The following is a 6,515-nucleotide window of genomic DNA, read 5'->3' as shown; positions in this document are numbered from 1 at the left end:
TAATTAGGTGTTTAAATAAAGATATTAAAAAATCATCTCAGTGATTTGGAGTGGGTGATATTGACTTAAGTGCTGGAAGATACTACTACCTCTGTGTGGCCTTGAAAGAGATAAGAATAGATACCATTCATATTTCTGGTACTCTATTCAATATTGCTATAAATATTTTCTTCATTTATTAAAAATATACTATATATATCTGTCTGGGTATTTTGATTTAAAAGAAACATATAGCATTCAATAAGATGTATTGAATTATATTGGATAGAATTAAACAACAATAAATTTCTATTTAAACTAAGAACAGAAATAAGTTTCAATGACATAAAAACTTATCAAAACACATTTATTAGATATTAGGATAACCCTAAATAATAGGATCAAATATCCATAATTTTCTTTTTTAAGTAAAAGCAGAAATAAGTTTTAGAGACATAAAGAAATCATCAAATATATATTTCTTTGATATTAGATATTTCAAAATCTTGTCCATATTCTATCTTTATACAAATTTTAAAAGAATTATTTAATCATATTTTAATATTTCAAAATTAATATGAAAATATTTTTAAAATTCTTCCAAAATATATTATGCTGCTAAATTTTACTGAAATGTAAATGTAGTTTCTGTTTAAATATATGAATATATAACACCATGGCATAGGTGATGTCCCTTAAATATGCTGTCCTTGTTAAATCAGAAATATGAATGAATGAAAGCAAGTGCACTGAGTTCAGTGCTCTTCTAATTAATAGCAACATAAAGTAAAATATCTAGTAAGATAATTTATATATCATATTGTACATATAAATTATCTAATTAAATATTTTCTTCACCCAGTTACAGATATTCTTTTCCATGCTACACTATATAAAATTATTTATATTTCTAAGTTCCTTAACATTTCAGATCATTGAAAAAGATTTCATAAACAAGAAGAAAACAAATAAATACAATAGAGAAATATTAATCTGACTTCTTGGTTATTTAAAAAGTCTTTCAATTTAACACTTTTTTGGGGGGGGGTCACATCCAGCAGCGCTCAGGGTTTCCTCTCAGCTCTGTGCTCAGAAATCGCACCTGGCAGGCTCGGGGGACCTTATGGGTTGCCAGGATTCGAACCACTGTCCTTCTACATGCAAGGCAAATGCCTTATCTCCATGCTATCTCTCCGGCCCCTCAATTTAACACTTTTATTTTTCAAACTCAGCACAAAATAAAGTTAAAAGTAAACCAATTCAATTTGTTTGAAAAACCCTTCTCAGGAATGTCCATTATTTTGTGTGTTTTATTTCAATTGGCCATTAATGATGCTTCTATAGAATAATATGTGATTATTTCAAAGTTTATTTCCTAAGCAATAATTTGTTTTATGTTTTATTTATGTTTTAAAAACATTTTACACTCAGACATTCTTAAATTTCTTCTTTTTTTAGGCTCTACAGTGTCAGTGATTAAACTGGGATTTACAAAACTGTGTTTTGTGATTAAAATTCCACACTCCAACATGTTATACCACACGGAACCCATATACAATTTTAACAACTTTACATTATAGTCGTTTTTACTCTACCTTTTCCCCAAATTCCCTTCCTTTTTTTATAACTTAACTTTTAAAAATCTGAGTTACTTTATTTATGATTTGTTTATTTACTTGTTTATTTCTAACACACATATGATATGAATCATATAGTAATTATTAATTTTTATTTCACTTATTATAATTACATTGTCCCACCCAAATGTTGCAAAACATCTAACTTATGTAGCATATATAATATGTATCTCACATATGTAACATATAACATATCACACATGAATATATATGTATAACATGTAAATGTAGTGATGCATAATAAATTATATACCACATTAGATCTAACTTATGTAAAACAGTTGTGTAGTTATTCCTTTCTTTCATAAACCACTTCATTTTTCAATTACTTGTAACTGGACATGTCTGTTTTTTCACTCTTTGTTATTATGAATAGCCAGCTATAAATATATTAGTGTATATTTCTTGTGTTTTGTTTTCATATTAATTGAATCAATGCATAGGAATATTATAACTAACTTATATGTACTTCAGTTTTCTGTGTGTGTGTGTGTGTGTGGTTTTTTTGTATGTGTATCTTGGATGCAATTTGTGGTGATTTCAGCCAAGAGCAGTTTAGACCCTGTAATGATTGATATTATCAATACTACATAATGATATCCTGGGGCTGAGGCATGTATGTGAGGTCTTATTTTGCTAGGTCTCCAAAACCCTGTTTTTCAATTTTAAAGAATCTTCATTCAGTTTTCACATAGAATGAAAATTACATTTTCACATATTCCACTACACACTCACATGTATTTGTTAATTGTACTACTTATGCTGTGATATTCTACTGGTTTGAAATGCTTGTCATATGTATATTTGATTTTAATTCCTTAGTAATAAGTCCAGGCACATATAATTTCATGTACATGAGATCATCTATATATCTTCTTTGTAAAAATATTTATTTCAGTATTTTGGTCCAAATTTTTCCCATGTTAATTAAAGCACATGTTTGACAAATTTGTTTATATTTGAGGTTTGGACATATAATGACCCACACTCTATTTCCACCATCAGTCCAATTTTCCTACAACAATCATCGCAGATTTCCTCCCATAATCCAGTTTGAAATCTTGCCCAATTTTATTTTTGTTTATTTATTTGTGTGTATGTTTGTTTGTTTTATGGGCACTCCCCATAGTGCTCAGGGGTTACTCCTGGTTCTGTGCCCAGAGATTTATCCTGGCAGGCTCAGAGGACCATATGGGATCAAACTTGGGTTGGCGGTGTGCAAAGAAAATGCGCTATCTGCTATGTAATATCTCTGGCCTCTCCTGCATAATTTTTAACTTTTTTTGGTGAGGGTGGTGGGCAACTTGGCAGTGCTCAGGCATTATTCCTGCCTCTATGATCAGGAATCATTTTGGGAACCATATGGGATGAAATCAGGTCAGCATCTCCCAAGGCACGCACGCATTTTCCCCACTGTACTAACTCAAGGGCCCCCAATCTGTCATTTCCTTGAAAATGTTGGTTCAACAAACATGATTTTTGTTTGTTTGTTTTGGGATCACACCCGGTGATGCTCAAGGGTTACCCCTGGCTATGCACTCAGAAATCGCTCCTGGCTCGGGTGACCATATGGGAGGCCAGGGGATCAAAACACAATCCGTCCTAGGTCAGTCGTATGCAAGGCAAACAAAATGCCCTACCACTGCAGCACCACTCCGGCCCAACAAATATGTTTTTTTGTATTTTTTTTGTTTGTTTTTGTTTTTTTTACCATTTCACTATATTACCTTTCAATGATCTCTGAAAAGATTTTGAACATTGCATATATTTCATTCTGCAACTGGAATCAACAGCATTTACTTTCAGTCTCGTGACAATATTCTCTTACTGGTTCTCTAGTTAGAGAAAACATTTATATTTTTGATTATATACTAAACCTCTTTGTAAAGTACCAAGAATTGTGGATAGCATATAACTTCGGTGATATCATCACATATTCATACTTAGCATCCCAATGAAGTGCTTTTGACAAAATCAAAGTACTTCGACTGCTTCAGAATAGTTGGTCTGAATGTGGCTTGAACAAACATTCATTGCTTCGTTCTGCTTTTCTTTCAATTAATTTTTGTCTACTGTAAGGTTGTGACATCTAATTATATATGCCTTTTTTACAAAGTCAAATATTCATCATCATATTATTTTCATCTTGTAGGAGTTTATAAATGGTCTCTCAATGATATTGCTTTATTCAATGATGTTTTTATTTAAAGTCTAATAGATATCACTGAGTATGTCAGTTTAGAAACTGGGGTTCATAAACTGATGGTTCAAAGGGGCTCACAGATTTTAAAGCTAGTTTTGGTCTCTAAATTCTCATAAATGTCATGTGACTTTAATGATTATTCCATCATATAACTCTTTATCTTTACATATAGGCACATCGTAATAAAAGGTAAGTTGTCGCCCTGATATCAGAATTGTAAATTAAATGAAAGCATCTTCATACAAAGTATGCAATTCATCTGAGCATGTCTGAGAAATACTTTTTTAAGAACAAGCCTATGGGCTTGCTCATCAAATGTTTCTGAATATATTTGACAGTAACAGCAAGCATTTTTTCATTTTTACTGAATTGTAACTGAATACTGAAAGATAACATTTTAGATACCATATAGAAGAAAAAAATTTATAAGTTAAGTTGAAATACCTCAAAGAGTTTGTGCATGATGTGTGTTATTCTCATTGTTTTGTAAACATATACAAACACTTTATGAACCAAATATTTGGGGCCAGAGCAGTAGCATAGTGGTAGTGCATTTGCATTCCACGTGGCTGATCCAGGACAGATGTAGGTTCGATCCCTGGTATCCTATATGGTCCCTCAAACCAGGAGTGATTTCTGAGTGTAGAGCCAGGAGTAACCCCTGAGCACCAGAAGGTGTGACCCCCCCCACAAAAAGAACCAAATATTTGTTTTTGTACAAATATGGTAGATTGAATAGCAGATTTCTGTTACTGACTTTTTAAAGCAGTGTCTCAAATTGAAAAGCCAGTAAACTACTAACTGAATGAGTTTAAACACAAAAGGATTTATAAAATGAATAGGAAAGGTTGTCATTATAAAATATGGCTTTTAAAATTCACAAGAACAAAGTGCATTGTTTTTTATAAATCACCTCTTTTTTCACAGCTATTAAGAAAATGGAAATTACTTTAAGAAAGTAGGATACAAAAAGTCATGTGTTTCACAGTTCATTATTTTGTTTTCAAAAAACAATTCACTGCACTCCTGGGTATAGACCTAAGAGACTTAAAAATATTTGTCTACAAAAATTTTTGCATATTTTACTATAGAAATAAAAAAATTCAAGAATCTCAACTATTCACCAACTTATTAATGATTAAATGAAATTTATATAGCCTTAAAAGGAGCATAATTTGTAAATAACAAAAATGAAATTATAAAAATGATAATAGTGACGGATAAATCTCGAAAACATTATGCATAGTAGAAAGGATTCAGTCAAATACAAGCAAGCAAACACAAAAAACACATATTCCATCATATCACATGATGAATTTTATATCAAATGTGCAGAATAGATACATATATGTAGAAAATAAAATAGGATATGTCTAAAATTTATTTTGTTTCAGACTCTTGATTATTTATTTTGCAACACCCAGCAGTGTTCAGAGCTTATTTTTGACTTTCTGTTCAAGGGTGACTCCTAGCAGTCTCAGGAGACAAATATGTGTAGTAGGGAACTAGGGTCAGCTGTGGAAAAAAACAAGCACTTTATCATCTTTATTACATATCCAGCCCTTTTTGCCTAGATTTTAAGAGAAAAGAATGATAATAACTCAAGACTATAGGAAATCTTTTGAAGAAAATAATATTCTACAGTGCTATAGAAACAGATTAATTTTATAATTGTAAATACATAATTTAAATTAATTTTAGAATTTAAATAGGAATCATGCTAAATGAATTTTATTAATAATGCTATTATGTGCATAAAGAAAATATTGAATATTTATGCAAATGTATAAAATATACATATAGAATATGTATGCAAATATACATATAAAATAAAGCCAACAAATGTTATATCATAAACATTGGTTTTAATTAGTTTAATTTAGTGATCGCTTATGAATTATAAGCAAATGCTTAGATAAATGGTATAAAATTTAAAATCTTTGTGATATTCAATGCTCTTACAAATTCATATCTCATATATCACCAAAAAATTGAGTAATATTCATTTTTAATCTCAGTTAGTCTAAATCAGAAATAGGGCTGTTACATGGAACATATGTCTACATTTGGTTGGCTTTAGTAAAATTGAGGAGTCATATAACACAATTATGAGTAGTAGTAGATAAAACATGTAAGAGTCTTAATACTAGTACTGAGGGTGTCCTGAGTTTTATCCTGTGCTTGAGATGTACACAACCCCTAAGCACCTTGGGGTATGCCCAAGGTATACCTTTTTCTTTAATGTCTTTCTCTATAATGTCTCACTCATACTGATTTTTAATTTCTTAAATCATAACTGCTTAGGTAATTTTGATCCTGACACATTGTATTATGGTTTCTGAAATACTAAGTATTTATCATTTGTATATTTTTGAAAGATTTTTATTTAATAAGTCCAAAAATGTTTAGATAAATGCATATGTCTGATTTCTGATTACTCACGAATGCAGAATTATCCCCTAGTTGTTTGAAAAATTCTCCTGACAATAGTTTGATAGTATATAGAATATTATTAGTTACCTTAAAATAGAAAATTCTAGCAATTTTATGACTCACATAGGTTGCAGAAATAACTTTTGTAAACTAGAATACAGGTGGTTTGTTTTTGCTAAAATTAGACATTTCCTCTCCAAGCCATTCAAACTGCTCTTACTGTTTTCTCTTGTTTTCTCTTTATACACTAATATCTGCATCTG

The 6,515-nt window shown here is 30.4% G+C and overlaps 1 long non-coding RNA gene across 1 annotated transcript in view; it reads right to left on the bottom strand.

The window, feature by feature from the left end:
* Nucleotides 1-1,100: 1,100 nt before the first annotated feature.
* Nucleotides 1,101-6,515, bottom strand: part of LOC126004110 (uncharacterized) — a 216,573-nt gene continuing 211,158 nt past the window's right edge. The window contains exon 2 of the long non-coding RNA XR_007493840.1: nt 1,101-1,191. This is a non-coding gene — a long non-coding RNA (uncharacterized LOC126004110). The remainder of the gene's footprint in view (nt 1,192-6,515) is intronic.

Source organism: Suncus etruscus, chromosome 1, assembly GCF_024139225.1.
Source record: "Suncus etruscus isolate mSunEtr1 chromosome 1, mSunEtr1.pri.cur, whole genome shotgun sequence".
NCBI lineage: Eukaryota > Metazoa > Chordata > Mammalia > Eulipotyphla > Soricidae > Suncus > Suncus etruscus.
Note: the sequence above shows the minus strand (reverse complement) of the source record. Positions and strands in the feature narration are given on the sequence as shown.